The sequence below is a fragment of the Prionailurus bengalensis genome, chromosome E4, assembly GCF_016509475.1.
Source record: "Prionailurus bengalensis isolate Pbe53 chromosome E4, Fcat_Pben_1.1_paternal_pri, whole genome shotgun sequence".
NCBI classification, from domain to species: domain Eukaryota; kingdom Metazoa; phylum Chordata; class Mammalia; order Carnivora; family Felidae; genus Prionailurus; species Prionailurus bengalensis.
This window is the reverse complement of record NC_057360.1, coordinates 53,423,719-53,444,758: the sequence shown is the minus strand read 5'-3', so window position 1 is coordinate 53,444,758 and position 21,040 is coordinate 53,423,719. Positions and strand designations below refer to the sequence as shown.

The following is a 21,040-nucleotide window of genomic DNA, read 5'->3' as shown; positions in this document are numbered from 1 at the left end:
CTGAGACTCAGACGTGTGACTCAGTATCATCTGAATTTTGGGCCATTTGAGAAGAAACATGGTATATATGCCCAGATCATACTATGGTGTGATGACACTCGAGTAAAATGAAATAAATTTCTGAAAACCTTGTAAAACACAAGAAGCCTATATCATGTCTTGTTGCCTGGTGTCTGAACTGTGCTTATATTTGTGTAGTAATTATAGTGGCTATATATTGTATGGTATTTTATATACTATATATGACTGTCAAGTAAGACATCATGAATCAAATATTATTGATGAAAAAACTGAGGCCGAGAGATATTAAATTCTTCATGAAAGGTCACAACAAGTTAGAGTCAGAGGCGAGATTAATTATTTATGTATTAACTCCTTCACATTAATGCCAGGTACTAAGGTTGTAATCCGGAATCAGCCACACATTGTCCCTCATCTGTTGGTGCTTCTGTGTCTTCATGGGGACACATACAGGTGCAATTATGAGGCATTTGTGGACAGGGCTATGACATTTACCTAGTTGCTTTATCAGGGTTTACATTTTTATGTCTTCTCTAGACTGAGATACTTCAGGAGACAAAAGCTTTCACTTTAATATTTTATTCCTCAAGGTGGGATAGAATTCTGTAAAACATGTTACATGAGGAAGATATTATTACCACCATGTTACAAATGAAGAAATTGAGGCATAGAAAGATTAAATAACTTCTTTAAAGTCACACAGACTGAGTAGTATTATGATACCGATCCAAGCATTCTGGCTCTGATGAAAAGAATGTGGTCTTTTTTTTTTATATGAAATTTATTGTGAAATTGGTTTCCATACAACACCCAGTGCTCATCCCAACAGGTGCCCTCCTCAATACCCATCACCCACCCCCCCTTTTCCCTCCCATCCCCCATCAACCCTCAGTTTGTTCTCAGTTTTTAAGAGTCTCTTATGGTTTAGCTCTCTCCCTCCCTCTCTTTTTTTTTCCTTCCCCTCCCCCATGGTCTTCTGTTAAGTTTCTCAGGATCCACATAAGAGTGAAAACATATGGTATCTGTCTTTCTCTGTATGACTTATTTCACTTAGCATAACACTCTCCAGTTTCATCCACGCACCCACACACTTCCAAAACTCAAATAGGAAGAAATAGAAAACTTGAACAGACCCATAACCAGCAAAGAAATTGAATCAGTTATCAAAAATCTCCTGACAAATAAGAGTCCAGGACCAGATGGCTTCCCTGGGGAATTCTACCAGACGTTTAAAGCGGAGATAATACCTATCCTTCTCAAGCTATTCCAAAAAATAGAAAGGGATGGAATATTACTTGGCAATGAGAAAAAACGTGGTCTTAAAACAAGTTACTTCACTTTTGAGACTTAGTTTCTGAATCTATAAAATGGGAACAACTACAATTTTCAAGATTTTAAATAGAACTACACTATAAATAAAACACCTAACATATGCTTAGTGCTTAGAGAATAATATTATTTCCTGAAGAATGCAGAGTTCATGCTTTAAACTTTAGAAATAGATTACTATTGCCCTAGTAATGCCGAAGGCATTATTTTAATTAAATATGATGGGCCACAGAAATTACTTCAAAAGAAATGAAAGCATACTATAGAATAAACCTTACACATTAATTAATAATTAATATAAAGCACTTCTGTAGGACCAAAATATATCATCATACATAAGAAAACACATCTTTTAGGCCCAATACAGACATTTCCTCTGAGAAACCTTCTCTGATATCTCAAGTATGAATTTTAATATGCCCCAGCTATGCTCACTGAATACCTATGTGCCCCCTCTTTTTTTGTTTGTTTGTATTGTCTTTGAATAAGGTTGTTTATTTACTTATCAGTTCGCCTTGCTAAGCCATCAGCATCATAAAAACATGTATGCTTAAGTGTCTTGTTCATTACTGCATCTGCATCTCCAGGATTTATCGCAGAATAGGTATAAATAGTGTTGAGTAAACGAGTGAATGAAGTCAGGTGACTGCTGGGAACAAAAGAAGACAGTTGCGACACCTGAGTGGTTCAATTAGTTAAGTGTCTGACTCTTGATTTTGGCTTAGGTCATGATCTCTTGGTTCCATGAGACTGAGTCCTGCATTGGGTTCTGTGCTGAGAGCTCAGAGCCTGTGTGGGATTCTCTCCCCCTCTCTCTCTACCCTTCCCCCCTCCCTCCCTCCCTCTCTCTCTCCCTCTCTCTCAAAATAAATGATAAACATTAAAAAAAAAGAATATAGCAAAGGGAAATTGGTGGGAGGGTATGAGTAGGGTGGGAAAGAAAAAAATGACAGAGAAAATTAAAAGAAAAAGGGTAGAAACCAGAGAAAAAGAAACTAAGATCCCTTCCATGTGTAGTCATGAGTGGTAATCCAGTTCACAGGAAAGTTGTGTGGCTGATAGCAGGTCTCAAAACATAAGCCTTAAATTTTCCCCAAACGTGCAGAATGCCCTATGAGTTGACTCTATGCGCAGCCAGAAAAAGAGCAGAATGGGAAGACAGGAAGCCAGAATTCACACTGATGTCTAATACTACCTACAACTTGATACTAATTCTGTGCTTTGCTTGATTGAGTCATTGACAGACCCTGTGACTATGGTATCTGCAATGAAAACTCTTGGCAAGTGTTACCCAAGTGGAAAGCAGAATAGATGCCCCAAATGTAATATTTATGTAATGAAATGGTAATATCTTTAAAGTGCCCACAACCATCTTCTCTAGCTACCCAGGTAATAGATTCCTCGATGATTTTCACTGGTTGTGTAGGTTTTTAAAGATTAAATCTCAGGTAGTGTTTTTGTTTTCTATAGCCTTCTTGGCTTCTCACAAGCAACTGTATTTCCTGTTGTTCTCATCCCCAAGTGGCTAAAGATAGGAGACACATTGGGACTGCAACACGAAGGAGAGGAACGAAGCCAAGAGCATTATGATGGGGTTCAAAGTGTTGCACGATTGTTCTGACGTTATAGCCAGTAAAACTGAAGCCTGGAGAGGTTAAGAAATTCTGGTCCATATTGGAGGAACCACTTCAAACCTGGATCTGTCTGGCCCCAAAGTCCATGCTTTTAACCTTTATACATTCTACTATCAAATTATTATATATTATCTTATCTTTACATGAATCAATATTATATATTATCCATTCACATAATATGTAAATATTTTATATAAACATACAAATTATCAACATATTAACATAAACATATTGTGTAAACATGTAAATATTTACGCAATATGTGAAAGCTACATAATATGTAAACATGATATATTTACATAAATACATATTACAAATGATTGCACATTATTTTATTTTCCCTCACAACAACACTGACAGGGAGACCAAAGCCTGATTACAAACCCCAGAGCACCCGTATTATTCTTTTTTGGGCTGCCACAACAAAATACCACAGACTGGGTGGCTTAAACAACAGAAATTTATTTCTCACAGTTCTGGAGACTAGAAGTCCAAGATCAAGGTGTTGGCAGGTTTGGGTTCTCTTGAGGCCTCTCTCCTTGGCTTGCAGACAGCTGCCTTCTCACCATGTCCTCACAAGGTCTTTCTTCTGTGTGCACAGCCCCCTTGTCTCTTCCTCTTCTGATACGGTCACCAGTCCAGTTGGATTAGGGTTCCATCCTTATGATCTCATTTAACCTTCATCACCTCTTTAAAAGTCCCATCTCCAAATATAGTCACATTGGGAGTTAGGGCCTCAAAATATGAATTTTGGGGGAGGCAATTCAGTCTGTAACAGCACCCTAAAGTGAGTGCTTTTTCTTCTATTGGTGTAGGCTGAATGCCAACTTTTGTACAGATTCTCAAATTGTGTGAGGATTGAATAAAATGGCCTTTAAGATCCCTTTCAATTTGAAGATTTTATGTCTGTAATGTGCACTAATTTCAGGTCATTTATGTCTTCAACGTCCACCTGTCTACTAGGAATCACAGAGAAGACAGAATGAGAAAGGGAATCTGTCTGTCCAAATGGCTACAGCAGTTTCTTCTATCAGCCCTCTCCAGATAGTGAGAGTTTAGAATGGATCTCCTTAGTGCTAAAATGTTGATTTGTAAGAAGAGAAATTGAAGGTGCAGTCTAATGGACAAGAGAAATAATTGGTGATATTTTTTAAATGATAATGCGCTATATGCTTATTGAAGGTAATTTAAAACATACAGATGTCTAACACCTGATCATCCCACTCTACAGATAGAAACTCAATATACGATGTCATTCCTTCTAGTATTTTACTCATTTTAACAAAATTGATCTATAATGTATAATTTTGAATCCTTGCATATTTCCTTATTATGACTAAATCCCACTTTATGAAGAGTTTTTCTGAAAATATTTTGAAATATTTTAATGCTAACATCCTATCCCATCTAAATGCACATTAATGCATTTAACCACTTGAAAGTGCTCAAGTTTCTAATTTATCTCTCTTTTAAATATGTTGTGACAAATATTATTGTATACAATCCCTGTTTCTTAGATTCCCAAAAGGGGAACACCTGTCCAAGGTAGTAAACCTTTACAAAACATTTGATACACATTTTCATACTTTTTCCCAGAAAAGTTCGTCAGAAGTGCATGTTATGTTCTTAAATCTTTGATAATTTTGCAGGTGAAAAATATTATTCTTGTTTGTGTGTTGAACAACTAGTTATAGTGCATACTTTTTGCATGTTTATTAGAGATGTATATTTTACTTTGATTCAGCTGATCACAGTCTTCATGAGTAAAAATTTAATACGTGAGAAATAATTTTGAAACTTCCTCAAGATCTGTGTTTTATACCCCCTTTCCCCTGGTTGTAATCATCTGCACTATTTAAAATTCCTTGTCTTTTACTTTATCAAAAACTTCCTTAATACCTTGACCTAATGTCCCTCTTAAATATTCAAAGTGTCAACCTTTTCTTTTTTCCTCACTCTTACTCCATTTATTTGTAGCTTCTTTTTAAGTCCCCGCATAGAACCAACATTCTTCTGTTATGTGTAGCAAATGGATCTTGCCACCATGGCGGGTACAGGTAAAAGTAAATGCATTTCAATTCAGAAGCCACTTAGCATCTAGGTGGTTTGAATTTTTTTCTTCTTTCTCTTAAATATGAAGCATTAAAAGTCAAAGGCATTGCTGCACCTTGAGTTAGTACAAAATATATTTAAAAATGCATACAGTTCAAATTTTTTGCCTTGCATAGGCCATAAGCTAGTAGTATGGTGGGTCAGTTGTGACACTGAAAAATGAATCCAGTTAGAGAACCTCCCGAAGGCTGTTGATGTTTGCTATAATAAATAGCACACACTTTAAGTCAAACTTTTTCATTCTGTATTCAAAGGTAATGGATTTTTCGTAACCATAGTAACCTTGGTGTATTTCTGGATAAATACATGAGGTATATACATTCTAGTTTTATTTTTGAATATAAACTACCACATTATGTATTACTAATAATATGAAAAATAGGATGTAGGTTAGTATAATGACAGCTTAAACTAGTATGCATTTTTCTTCTGCAAAAAATAAATATTTATCAAAAGTATAGGTTCAATTAATTTTTCCCCCAGTTTTGTGGTATTCTGGTGGTGCCATTTATCTTTTTTTGCAAGATCTCCATTAATCTCTTATTTCTGTCCCATAACAGATTTTTAAGAATTTCGAGGTAAAAACAATTGTGCTTTAAAGCTTATGATTAAAAACATTATTGAAGGATTGAAGGGCCTACACTGATATCACCCACAGAGCTATTGTGAGCCACTTAAGATGTGTGTATACAGTATGTTCATAAAGAGGTAAAAAAAAAAAAAAAAGAAACCTTTTGTGAGACTGTTCAACATACCAGGATTGTTTCAAAGTTCAGGCTAGATAGCATCCTGATTGATGATGACTATCCAAACTGTAGCCAACCAGATCATTCTCATTTTAAATGAGCACCCTACCAGAAACTGGCAATCTTTAAGAAGTTTGTGAGATGTTTCAGAGAAGCTTACAAAGTTTTCAGAAACAAGGATACCAAGATGGTGGTAACTGGGAGAACTAAACTACAGGAGGTTTATGTGAACTGTGCTAACTGGTAAAGAAAGAATAGTGATTCCCCGGACAATTCTTTTTTTTTTTTTTTTACTATATAAATTGTTGTTGGTTAACTCATCCAGGCCACTGCTGGTTATAACTACTAGAACTCCAAAGGAGTAAAGGTCAGTAGGGACTCTATAGTATAGACATAGATATATCTGACATCAAACCATAAAACATGTATGTCTTCAAGTGTATCATCTAATACATCTATAGTAGTCTTATGATTGAATAAATGTGGCTGATTTCCTGTACCAGAGAAGGCATCTCCCCACTTGCTTCATCAGGACCTGGGCTTTATCACTAATGCTAAGGCAGTGAAGAAGCAAGGATAATAGCAGTGTAAGAAGTGTGTGTGTGTGATGGGGGGTGGAAGGGGGGGGCGGGAGACAGGGAGAGAGAGACAGAGAGAGAGAAGGAAAGGAAAGAGGAAAAGCGGATGTATAACTGGTAAAGTTACACAGGCAGTAAGTATTTATATTTTTAACCAACTAAAAGTGCAAAAGCTATTTTTTTTGGTCTCATTTGCCAAGGTCAAAAAGAACCATGTATAAACAGCAAAATAGAAATGTTCATCTTGAATCTTCCAAACACTTAAGTCTGACGATGAAAAATTTATTGAGGTAGAAGCTGTATTGCTTATGGCACAATAAAAAGCGTTTAAAGGTTAGGTACTTCTAACCAAGCGTTATAAGGAACCTTATCAATTCTCTACAAATTTGAGCTAAATTATATTCATTCACACTGATGGTTTACAAAAGATCCTTTGTTAGCAAAATAAAGCTTCACTTTAAACTTGATATTTTCTTTAATTTTGAATTTTTTATACCACAAATGCGGTGCATATAAATCAGTCCTTTTACAGAAAGTAATATTTTTGGGGGGATACAATTAACATGCTTGTGTTCTAATCCATAAAGCTGAGTATTAGTATAAGACGGAGCATATGAGGGTTTTCAGGTAAGGCAATGATCTCATCTATGAGTCATGGTGCCTCTCTCTCTATTACAAACTAAAGTCATATTTTGTCCCTTTTTTATATCACAGACATACAGTATTAAATTATAAAAAGTCTAAGAAACCTTGAGGATACAAGGAAAAAAGCCTGAATTAAGAAAAAAAGCTAGATCACTAACTCCGTGATCAAAGACTCTAGGAAAGTTGCTCAAGGTTTGGCCACATACCAGACCTTTGGGTCAATGAACAGTAGATACTTTACTCTCAAAGATCCATTTTTGCTTAGTAACAAAAGGTCAAGTGAAATCACATAACTTGTCCAGAATGTTGAAATATCAGTTGTGGTTAATTGTCAACAGTACAACCAAAGTGTCATTTTTACTTTAAGATACTTCTATAGTGCATGAGTATGTGAAGAAATTAAACATGTTTAAATTTATATTTTAAGACCTGTACCCAAATATTACCTGTAATCTGTTAACCTAGTTGATGAATATTATGTTCTTAAATGACAGGAAAGCACTTTATATTTGAAGGGATTTCAGAAGGATTGAGGGAAATAACATCCAGGGTTATAGAGTTCAGTCGTACCTCCCCACTATGTACCACCATCAAAATGTCACACAATGTATTTGATGATCTACCTCAATTCCCACATTTTCCTTTGATTGACAGAACCTTTCATATAACTTTCCTACAAATTTGTCACTTAAATATATTCTATCTTGTGACAAAAACTTATTTAAAGGGGATACATCTTGATCCAAAACAAAAATGTAGGTTCATTAGGTATAGTCATCATGTCATTATTTATTTTCCTAATCTCTAGTCTTCTATGATACATAGAAATAAGGACCCAATTGGCATTTAACAAACTCTTATTGAATTGAGTTGAAATGAACTGGATTAAATTGAAGAAACACGGAGAATCAGTAAACTAATATTTTAAAGTAAATGACAACAAACACCGATGCATAATTCAGAAGTAATTAATATGCTAAATGTGGTAAACAGTTTTAATGAGGTAGGCTGTTCCTGAAGCTTCTTAAAAATTTTCATTTAATTATCCAAGATGTAGCTTTTTTTCTTTTTTTTTTCTTTCTTTCTTTTTTTTTTTTTGGTTAAACCAGTTGTATAAGTTTGCTAGGGCTGCCATAACAAAGTGTCACGGAGTGGATTCAACAACACTCCGTGTTGTTCCGTGTCTCATTGTCTCACTGTTCTAGAGGCTAGAACTCTCAGATCAATATGTTGCCCGTGTCAGTTCCTTTTGAGGTCATGGGGACAATGTGTTCTGTGCCTCTTTCCTGGTTTCTGGTGGTTTGCTGGCAATCATTGGAGCTCGTTGACTTGTAGATGCTTCGTTCTGATCTCTGCCTTCATCTTCACACGGTGTTCTCCTTGTGTGCTGCCTGCGCCAAATGTCCCCTTTTTATAGAGACACAAGTCATATTGTTTTAGGGCCCACCCTAATGACATCATTTTTATTGATTTATTTTTTTAAGTTTATTTTTTTATGTTTAGAGAGACAGAGACAGCAAGAGTGGAGGAGGGGCAGAGAGAGAGAATCTCAACATAGAGTCCAATGTGGGTCTCAAAACTACAAAGGTGAGAGATCACGACGACCTGAGCCAAAACTAAGAGTCAGATGCTTAACTGACTGAGCCACCCAGGGCACCCCAATCATTTTAACTCATTATAACTAGCTACAGTGGTCCTATTTCTGAATAAGGTCACGTTCTGAGGTACTGGGGGCTAAAATTTCAACATATGAATGGGGGGGGCACAATTCGACCTATAACTATGTATTTGATTCACTGATTAATAACATTCTAAGATTTCCTTCAAATACCTAAAAAATATCAGAGAAGATAAAGCATCTAAACAAAATCAGTTTAATAATTGATATATCCCATGACAATAATAAAAATTATTTAGAAAAGAGACAATCACATCTGTCTGGAATGGCTCATTCATTCAATGGATATTATTGGGTATCTATGATATAGACACTCAATACTTTTCTAAGCATTGATGATCCAGTGGAAAAACACAAGGTGCAAAAGGTCTGCCCTCATGGAACTTATATTTCAGTTGGAGGTGTTTAGAGAAGGTTATATTTCTTATATCTTCTTGAAATAAATGAAAACTGAGCCTCTCCTGAGGATAGCAATTTCTTCTTCAGTCATTTGAAGTGAATATAAATCATCTTTTGATGTCTGTGTAATTCAGAAATTATGGGGTGCCTTGGTGACTCAGTCAGTTAAGCCTCTGACTTTGGCTCTGGTCATGATCTCATGTTTTCTGAGTTCGAGCCCTGCATCAGGTTCTCTGCTGTCAGTACAGAGCCTGCTTTGGATCCTATGTCCCCTTCTCTCCCTGCCCCTTCCCTGTCGATCTCTCTCTCTCACCTTCTCTTCTCTCAAAAATAAACATTAAAAAATTAAAAAAAAAAAAGAAATCAAGAGGATAGGGTCAGGATTCTGTGATTCTCTTCTAGCATACATCATTGCAGATGATTACTTTTTCACTCTTTTTTAGTACTTACTTAGTCCTATAAGACTCTTGCTCTTTGACTAAAAGAAGTTCTTTTCTCTGTTTTACTCATTTTTGCTAACATCCTACTTCTTTTCCCCGATTTGATAAAGGCTTGAGCACCTATATTTACCCCATTCTTCTTCCTTTACCCCAGGTCTGACAGTAGTATCCTGTGTTGTTTCATCTGTCATAGGAACAGTCCATTAGACAGCTCTGCCTGCCATATATCTTATCTTCTCATCTATAGGAAACGCAATTGTACTATTAGGTTACTTGCCTTCATTTCAGTATCCTGGACCTTGCCATCACTTAGAAATGTTCCATGTCTAATATATTAGGTTCAAATATGCCACTATCCGGGACACCTGGGTGGCTCAGTTGGGTGAGTGTCCGACTTCAGCTCAGGTCATGATCTCACTGTTCGTGAGTTTGAGCCCCGCATCAGGCTCTGTGCTGACAGCTCAGAGCCTGGGGCCTACTTTGAATTCTGTGTCTCCCCCTCTCTCCGCCCCTCCCTCACTTGCTGTCTCTGTCTCTCTCAAAAATAAATAAACATTAAAAATTAAAAAAAATCTTCAAATATGCCACTATCCAACAACACCCATTTTCCATCTTTTTCACTTATTTACTCATACTAAAAATATTTGTGTTCTTCTTTGAAACTTTCAGTTTCTGAATCTCTCCTACTCTCCCCATCTGTTAGATTCTGTCTTTCCTTGCATTCTGAGGTAGCTCTGTAATAACTGGAAATATTTTCTTTTCATTTTTTTTAACTTTATCACCCTGTTATTATTGCAACATATTCAAGTGGAAACCCACCAAATCTCGATCAATCTAATTGTGTTCCTTACACCTAAACCTGGGGATCCTTGAGCTCTGCTGAAGAAAATTTGATAAGCATCCAGATTGGTGCTATTCTAATATCCAATGTTTTCCAATCTCCACTAGGCTTCTAAATGCTTGCTCTTGATCTCTGTTTCCCCAGTGTGCTTTGTCCCACATTCTCGATTACTTGTTCTTTAGTCATTGGCCACAGTTCTTTAAACCCTGGCCTCCCTGAATCTAGCAGATGACTCTCCTTTCTACCTCAAACTGAAGCTTTTAAATGGGATTCCTCTGCTTGCTGTCACAGAACCTATTAGCTTTTCTACATCAGAATCAATATTTCCCTTATTCCCCTAGGAAACAAAGAATCAATATTCCCCTTCTTCCCCATTCTCCTGCAGAGGGTTAATCCCCCTCTGGATCATCTTCTCCTTCCTTGGTGAGTACTTCTATATCAACTAGCCTGACTTTTCCTTATCTCCCTTCCTGTACTAACTCTCCCCATCAGCATATCTTTTACATGTGGGAGAAGGAAAAAGACAAACATGGAGAAAACATGTTCTGGTTCTAAGTTCCTTCTCCCACTCATGCCCCCAACCTTTCCTTTCTTACCTCCACAGTCATAGTCCTTACTTCGACTAGCCTACTTTCTTTGCCTCCTTACCTTCTGTGCATTTACAGGAGCCTCCCTTTAAAAATACCACAAATTAGGTCCTTAAACAACAGAAATTTATGCTCTCATAGTCTCCACTAGAAGTCCTAAATCAAGCTGTCACCATGGCTATGCTTCTCTGAAAACTCTATGCGGGTATTCTTCCTGGCCTAGTCCAGCTTTACGTGGTTACTGGAAGTCTGGAGCATTCCTTGGCTTTCAGCTGTGTCACTCCTCTCTGCCTCTGTTATTATGTGCTGTTTTTCCTGGGTTGATTTCTCCCACCCTGTAAGAATACCAGTCTCATTAGACTTAGAGTCCACCCTAATTCAGAATGACCTCATATTAATTTGAGCATATCTATAAAAACCCTATTTCCAAATAAAGTCACATTCACAGATGATGGGATTAGGATTTGAACATAATTTTGGGGGACAAAATTCTACCGACTACCTCTTCATAGGCTTCATAAATTCTTGACCACTCAATTGAAACTATTCTCACCAAGGTTGTCAAAGTTTTTATGGTCCCCAGTTCAGAGACCATGTGAAAGTACTATAGTTCATGACACCTTGACAGATTGTTGATCATATTTCTTCATCACAGAGGTTCTTCTATTAGTGTCTGGGACACTCCACTGTCTCAATTTTCCTGTAGCTACTCAAGCTCTCATTTGTCTTCTCTTCTTCCCTCCACCCACAAATGTTGGTTTATGTCAAGGTTCTCTTTGGAACACTCCACACAATGTCCCTGTGATGATTCAATCCTTATCTTCAGTTCAGACATTTTTCCCTAAGCTATGAACATTTTCTAACTGTATATTGGACACTCCTGCTTCATGCATTTTGCTCCAAGTCCCCAAAACTGAATTCATTATATCTGCTACCTCCCATAAAATATGTTCTTTTTCCCGACTTTCTCATCTCAGAACAGTAATACTATTCACCCCTTTGCCAGAAATAAAAACCTGGATTAATCTTTCACTTTTTCCTTTTCATTCCTCATATCCAATCTTAAAATAAAATTCAAACTCCTTATGTTGGCCTACAACATACCTACTTTCTTAGCCATATGTCATTTTCCTACTCTCATTTATTTCTACAGTGCTGTGCTGGTTTCCTTTCTGTTTCTGCTTGGGTTTTGGTTTGTTGTTGTTTGTTGTTTTGTTTTGTGGTCAAAATACAAGAATCCTTTGTCTAGACCTTTGAACTTGCTATTTTTTTTTGATGGAATTCATCCCTACTTACATGATTAGATCATTCTTCTCTCTGAAATCTCAGTTTGTAGAAAGCCTTCTGTATATTAGGGCAGTTAGGACAATCTGGATGATGTAAACACACTCAGACGCGCGCGCACACACACACACACACACACACACACGTTTCTGTTAGCAGAAGCCCCGTGAAAATTTATTTGTTGCTCAGCTAACAGCCCTATGCAGGTTAAGAGTTCAATCAGCAAACCTTCCTTTCTCTACACAGTCATTCAGGGTCCCATGCAGTCGCAGGGTCTGCTATCTCTTGCACAACTCCAAAGGTTGCTCTGGAGTTCTCTCCATTGCTGCGGTAGGTAAGGGAAAAGAATGAAGGATAATAAGTTGGAGATGTTTATGGGCCAGGCCTGGAAATGACCTGTGGTACTTCTGCCCAATTCCAATGGCCATGACTCCGTCTCATAGCTGCTCATGCTGCCAGGGAGCTTCAGTAGGGAACCTAAGACAACACCCGCTCACCAGCTCACAGTCCTGTAAGTCAGAAGTTTGCATAGGTTTGGCTGGGTCACTAACTGGGGTCACCCTAGGCCAAAATGAAGAAATTGGGCAGTTCAAGTTCTCCTCTGAGACTCTGGGAAAGAATTCACCTCAGAGCTCATTCAGGTTGTCGGGAGAATTTGATTCCTTGCGGTGCTGGTGCTGACATTTCTGTCTCCCAGCTGGCTGTCAGCCAGAGACTGCTCGACTTTTAGAGCCTCTCACATTGCTCCCTCCATCTCAGTAGCAGAATGTCTCTCTCATCAAGTCCCCTTCATGCATTGAATCTCTCTGACTTCTTCCACTACCAACTGATGAAAACTCTGCTTTTAAAGGGTTCATAGTTAGACTGGGCACACCACAGTCAGCTCTTTTTTCCCATATAAGGTAAGGTAACCATGGGAATATCTCATTCTATTCACATGTTCCACCCACACTCAAAAGGGAGGAACTTGTGCAGGGTTGAAGGCAGAATCACTCAGGTGCTAAGCTATGGTTTCCTGGTAAAACAGAAATAGCAGTACCTACTTCGGAAGCTTAGTGGGAGAATTAAATGTGATAATGCATGTAAAAATGGTTAGTCTGGTGCTCACAACTCTTTCATAACATAGTAAATGATCAACAAACGTGCTATTCATTGTAGAAATGATAAAATTGTTGTGACATTGTAATAAAGATTCTTAATGCAAAGGATCTCCTTCAGACATGTCAACAAACTATATATTTCATTTAGAAAATACTTGTCAGGCATCTACTATGTACAAGGTTGTAAGTTACCTATTTCCAGTTCAATTGCTTAGACAGAAATTGACACAATTAAATGTAATGAATGCTCTCAAGTCTGTGGTAAGTTCTGTGATAGATGTGAGAGCAAAGAAAGAGGTAATCAGGAGGATGAAGTGTCCCAAAGGAAATGAATTTTTGCAGGCAGTAGAGTAGAGTTTCAGAACTGAGATACAGGCAAGCCTGAGGACCAGAGCAGAATAGTCAATGGCACAGAGCTGTCAATGTGCATTTCATGAAAATTAAATAGGGCCTAGCTTATTATGACTGAACGCCCTGGGTGGCTGGTCAAGAGTACTGAAAGGCAAGGTGAGGGTCAAATCATCAAAGGTGCTATAGGTATGTTGAGATGTTTGAACTTTGTTCTGAGGAAATGGAGAACCATTGAAGGACCGAAGGATTTACAGTAGTGATAAAGCATGAGTGTTTTGGAAAATAAATTATTACAGTAATGACATTACTCCAAAATAATCATGGCTGCACCTGAACAGCTGTTGTCTCCATGCAGTATGTAGAAAAGCAAGTAGGTTAGAACTTTATATGTAAGAAGCTAATTGGACTTAGCAATACAGATGGCAAGGATGAGGAAAATAGGAGAGAAAAGCATTATGCTTATTTGTTAACAACTCTATTGTATTATATTTCTGTGCTTTAGTCAGTGTAAAATCAAATCTACTTATTTTAAATCCTTTTAAATGGTGTTTAAATATTTCCTGGTGACACAGTCTGCTGAAGTATTTACCCTTGGTGCAGATTTCCATTAACCTTAGTGCAAATACTAAGCTTAAAATTGTATATTTTTAGGGTCCTCAATTGTGGAGTAAGCCTAGTGACATCATTATAAAACCACATCTGGATAAGCTTTAGTGTCATTGTCTCTCTATCCGATTTAGGAGACTCAGCAAACTATAGGAGAATACCACTATTAACAGACTCTACAGTCTCAGATTATTAGGATGCTCTTTCTCTAAAAATAAAAGCAAAAAGGGATTAGGCTTTGAAGTCATAAACGATATAGAGAAGTGGTCAGTACACAGACATCAGAGATATTTGGGAAATTTAGTTATGTTGAATATGTAAGAAGAAAAAAGGAATCAGAGATTAAATTCAAAGTAGTCTTTCCTCATATCTTACTTTTGTCAAATTTTTATTGTATTCAGAAGGTCTATATGAAATTTTCAGTACCCTAAAGGATAAAATTCCCTTCATATTTTTATAAAGTTTTTTCAAAATAGTATCTTTATATCATAGATACATACAATTAATGCTCAGGAAAGCTTAGGTTACTTCTAGTGAAGAACGACTCAATAATACAACTAGAAAGAATTTTTTTTTCATTCACCTTGTACTTGATAGCTATCTTAAATTGGAAATGTCTTTTACAATACATTTCATCCATGGCAAAAGTTTGAATGCTTCAAAAGCAGTGATTATTATTCATTCTTGGTTTTACAAAGTAAATATATTCATGAATCCTGAGTCCTGAGTCTTTAGCTGCAATTGAGAGAAATCCAACTGTTTCATCTTTGTTTCTTTCTGGAATGGGAACCATTCTCTATTGTAACATGTGGGCTTTCTCCATGGACTGGAGAACAGGATTAGCAGAAACTCTTGAGTTCTTACCCTACTGACTGGGCAACCTCTTCAACAGCAGATTGAAAAACACTGAGGAAGGATGTTGATTGTTCAATCTAGGATCATCTGTCCAACTTTGGGGCCAAAGAGGCAGGATTTAGCTACTAAAAGAAGAGAAAGGAAAAAAATAACCTCTAAAGAAGCCATTATGAGCTAGAGCACCACTCCAAATGTTGACTGTTATAATTCCAAAATTTGCTCATTTGTTAAATTTACAAATACTAGAATCAATTTTATTTATTTTAACTTTATATATATATATATATATATATATATATATATATATATTTCATTTGAATGCATTACACAAATATGTATCCTAGGAAATTGCCCAACTCTGCTGTCTACCTTCCTTTTGAGAATTTTCCTAAAATTTTCTCTATTTTCTTATAACTGAATCTCTATTTTGTTGATTTATTTTCTCTCATTGTTGAAACCCTCGAATCTGTCAGTGCGTGGCTTCCTTTACAAAATAAGAAATTAATGTTTAGACTATTCCTCTACCCTTTTTGTATTGAGACCATTTATTCCTTGATTTTTTTCAAGTTTTCATTTAAATTCCAGTTAACATGCACTGTAATATTAATTTCATGTGTAGAATCTAGTGATTCATCACTTACGTATGATACCCAGTGCTCATCACAAGTGCCCTCCTTCACTCCTTGATTTTTGTCATCTGCATTAGGACATCACTCCAGACCCCTCCTAATGTCATTAGCAATGCATTATACTCACGATATCATTTTTGTAGCTAAAGTCTAAAAAGCTTAAATACCCTATCTTCATCCATCTGTGTTTATTCAAAATATATATTTAAAAATATCACCTACTGTTTTCCCATCACAAAAAGAATTGTTGAAGATTGAGTTATAAATTGTCTTATCCTTTGTTTCCATCAGCTGGTTTAAATCTAATGGATGTATAACACTAATAAAAATAACCAAAAAATAGTAATAAGTAGCATCCCAAACATCTTGCTGACTTTTACATTTTATTGTGCTTGCGATTATTCCAACGTTACTAATTTTATATACACATATGCATGCCAATAAAATAAAATATAAATGATAAAGCCTAATAAACATCAATAGGAGACTAGTTACACAAGTTATGGCTAATAACTAATATGCACACTGGGTATATTATGTGCTCATTTAATCGAATGAGAAGATCTTTACCAATAGGGTAGCATCTTCAAAGTATATCATAAAGTACTGGTGCAGAAAAGTATATTCTTTAGCCTGCTAACATTTGTGTATTTGGTTATATACTTAGATTTTCTCTGGAGGTATACATAAATGTGTAATAAATGCTAAGCTCCTAGAAGGGAACTGGATAACTTGGAAACAAAGATAGAGGGAGACTTGATGTTCACGTGAGCTCTTTTGTATTTTTTGACATTGTGTACATACCGTGCCTAATACATTAATTATCCATTCAAAGTTAAGTGCAATTTAAAAACAAAATTATTGGGGTGCCTGGGTGGCTCAGTCGGTTGAGCGTCTGACTGCAGCTCAGGTCATGGTCTTGCAGTTCATGGGTTTGAGCCCTACGTTGGGCTCTGTGCTAACAAAACAGCTTGGAGCCTGGAGCCTGCTTCGGATTCTGTGTCTCTCTCTCCTCCTTCTCTTCTCATGCTCTGCCTCTCTCTGTCTCTCAAAAATAAATAAATGTTAAAAAAATTTTAAAAATAAATAAAAACAAAATTATCACCAAATGGTAAATTCTAAGTGCAAGAGAAAATTTGGGGAAAAAAACCTTAAAAAAAATTGTCCACAATTTCACCCACCAGAGGCAATCACTAATCACATTTCAGCTTATATATTCACCATCCTCTGATCTTTTTTATTGATATATATATATACATATATATATATATATACACACACACACAACTATATATATGGATATATACATATCCAGATATATACATACAATTTTGGTTGGGCTATTTTATGATCTTTTACCACTTTATAATATATAGTGATAATATTACCAAATTACTAAATTATTTTCTAAATCATGCTTTAAATGACTGCATAGCGTTTAAAAATATTTCACAATGTATTTAGGCAAATCATTACAATATTTGGATTATTTCTCATTTTTTCTGTTATAAACAACACTGCAATTTTACCATCCTTTTATGTAACATTTTGTGTGTGTGTATTTTTAATTCCTTAAAATTAATTCTGCAAATGGTTTTGTGCATTATTTAAAGGGGCATTTTCTTCTTCCAATTTTGTAAATATTTTTAAATATACATTTAAAATGCTTAAAATTTGCATGGAAACTACTACAGTTCTTATTTCCTATTTTTATAATTTTTTTTACTTCATTTATGGTGGTTTTTAAATTAAGTCATTTTTGCTAATTCTTGTAAAAAATAAATACTTTCCTTCATAGATTCTTCCTTAGAAAAACTGAAGTAAATTTTTCTCACCCCCAAAAACAGATAAAAATCTCCTGATTTCTTTTTTGGTGATAATTTATACTTGCAAAATATTTTCACATGTACCAGCTCCTATAACTCTTTAAATGGCCCAGTGATGAATAAAGGTTCAACAACTTTATTCGCATTTGGTAGATGAGGAAATAGAGATTCTGAAACTTAATTGACTTGTCCGGGATCATAAAGTTAGTTGATGGCACAGCTAGGATTAAAATTTTGTTACTCGGATAATTTTCTGAATCCCAAATCCCACGTCTCAACTAGATAAGTTTAAAAGAAAAGAACAATGGGAAATGTCATTACATTATTAACAATATTCAGTGGTGTCAAAATATTAATACAACATTCATATCTTCATCACATTATCAATGTATTCTTAAAGACAACGTCAATTAAAATGTCTCATTCTATTGTTAGCTTTAAGTTTTTAACATTTAAAGCAAGCCTGATTTTAAATGGGAACTGTTTAATATTGTACACTCAGAAATTAAAGAGATAAATGCAGAAAATATAGGTCTGCAGAGTGTAGTATTGAAAGGAGAGGGGCTATTTCTTTAAAGCCAGTAATGAAAAGTTACGCAATGTAAACTGCCCTTTTTATGACCGTACCGCTGCATGACTGCATAGCATCCCTGTTTCAATTAACTATAGATGTGAAAGAATAATATATTCTTTTAATCCATGCACAGCAATGGTAGTTTGCTAGAGCTGCCATGACAAAATATCAGACTGGGTGGCTTAAAAAAACAGGAATTTATTCTTTCACAGTCCTAGAGGCTAGAAGTCCCACATCAAGGTGTCAGCAGGTCTGGTTTCTCCTGAGGCCTCTCTCCTTCGCTTGCAGATGGCCGCCTTCTGGCTACGTCCTCACATGTCTTTCCTCTCTACACGTACATCCCTGGTGTCTTTGTGCGTCCAACTTTCCTCTTCTTATAAGGACACTGGTCAAATTGCATTAGGGCCCACACTCAGGGCTTCATTTTAACTTCAGCCTCTCTTGAAAGACCCCATCCTCAAATACAACCACATTCTGAGGTACTGAAGTTTACAGGTTCAGTGTATGAATTTTGGAGGCATACAGTTCAGCCCACAACAGTAGGTACAATTTACAATGATTTACAACTGTGCACCAAAGTAACGAAAATTAAACAGACATTTATTTGTTTTTTCATTCATTCATTCATTCATTCATTCATTCCTTTTGGAGAATAAATCCTAAAGAATATTAGAGCTAAATATTTTCAAGAATGTTGATTTGTGGTTCTTTCATTCATTCACTTATTCATTCATCCATCCATTCGTGCATCTTTACTGATTATTCTGAGGCTGGGACAATACAGTAGTGTTTGATTAAGGACTGTCCTGGTGCATATAGACATATGTAGTTTACAACTTTCCTCTCCATGTTCCGACCTCTCATATCATTGAGCAAACACTACCAGAACTACTAGTTGACTGAGTCATCTTCCTCACTAGATTGAGTCCCTTGAGGGCAGGAACTGTGTCTTTCATCTTCTACCCTGAAGAAATGGAAGGGTATGTATATATAGTATGACAACGATAAAGATTGTTTCAGAATGAAGAAATGAAGGATTTTTTTAAAATTTATGTGAAAACTATATATTCTTATGTGGATAATTTGCCAGACTGCTAAACTGGTATTCAGAGGGATGTTCAGAGCCAGAGTAATTTATCTGAGACTGACAGCCAGACCTAAGTTGATTGGTATCAGAAAAGTGACATGTGTCTCAATGCTTGACATATATCGGGTAAATATTTGCATCCCAGTTCTCTGTATTGCACAGCAACACCGACTACTGCAAAGCTTCTGACAACACAATTTATACAAAATCTCCGAGAGGTACTATCCGATAGCTACAAATAGGACTCGTTTGATTATATTCAAATATGTTAAAAGTTGATCGGCTATTTTAAACACGCCAAGTAGTTATGTAATTAAATTTCATATAATCACAAACAAAAGACTGCACATATTTTCAAGCTAAAATCCCTCTTTTACTCTAGGGAGAAAACTTTAGAAGAGTGTTAGTGAATGACCTACAACAGATAAAGGCATCCCGTTTGCTTGACTGAAAATTCCATCCCTGTGTTCACTATACTTCTCAGCAGCATTCAAACCTAGAACAAGAGAAAAAGAGTTCTGAGTCAAAAAAATAAATAAATAAAAAAGAAAGAAAAGAAAAAACAATCCTATAGAGTTTAGGCAAGTTTGTCTTATATATCCCAACTTTTAAAGGCTATTTTGCAAAGATGATATTGTTGCATTGCCCTCTCTATTTTTTTTTTCTCACTGTGTTGTGGAAATGCATACAAGTCCAGCAACTGCCAGGGATATGCTACCAAATATGCAAGGATTTGAATATCTATTTCGTGTAGGGAGATTAGAAAGGCGCTCTCTGCCACTTGTGTAGCTCTATTATGCAAAAAATCAAGAGGATGCGGGTCATAAATTCTATTAGGCTGGAACTCTGGGTGTTGAAAAGACTATATAGATAATTTTAAGAGATTTTCCCCCTCAGTTGAATCACTGCTATAAAGTTAAGCTTGGTTTTAAAATATAAATCAAATAAATGTTTTCCATAACGCTATATACCTTTAGTATTAACTGAACTCCAACAAACTTTTCAGTAGACATTTCTCAAATTCAGCATCTATAGAATTTTTCCCCTGAAGAAAACACTTTATAAATTGAAGTTTGGCTTCCATTTTTGAAATTATTTTGTTTTAATGGCAGCTGTAGTCCACTCTATCACTGTAAAAAATATGTACTATTTTAAAAGATGTGCCTAAATAAAATTAGCTCAAAAAATAGTTACATTAACCAAACATTAATAAAAGTATTTAAGGAGCATATCAGAGTGTAAATAAGGAAATAAAAATCTTATAAAATTACTACCAGGGCAGGTCTAAGAAAAGTTTCTTATAATTTCCGTAACATTCAGGCATTCACCAAACATAAAGAGGCAGGAAGACGTTTGCTCTAAGAAAAATTAAATGGATATATATTAATTTCTCTCTATCTGATGGGTATGGTAGCATAAGTAACCAAATACCTGGTTCTGTGTTGAATCAATTCTTTCATGACTTATTTGTGTATGTGAGTTACTGTGAAATGATAAAAAATGAAGAGCCTAGAAATATGAGCATTTTGGGGGCTAATAGTAAAATATTAATGCTAGTACTACATTGTCTGCAATTTTGTGTCTATAATTATTTTGGTGCTAATATTCTCATTGTAATTTGTTGTTCATCAGCAAAACTTTAGTTCTTCCTAAATTAGTGCTTCTTATACATAATTCAGTTTCTATCATAGGACATAGATTATAATTTGCAATTTTGC

General features: G+C 35.8%; 1 protein-coding gene across 1 annotated transcript in view; it reads left to right on the top strand.

Moving 5' to 3' along the window:
- USH2A (usherin) overlaps nt 1-21,040 on the top strand; it is a 736,138-nt gene that overhangs the window by 339,692 nt on the left and 375,406 nt on the right. The gene's annotated exons all lie outside the window — the stretch shown is intronic.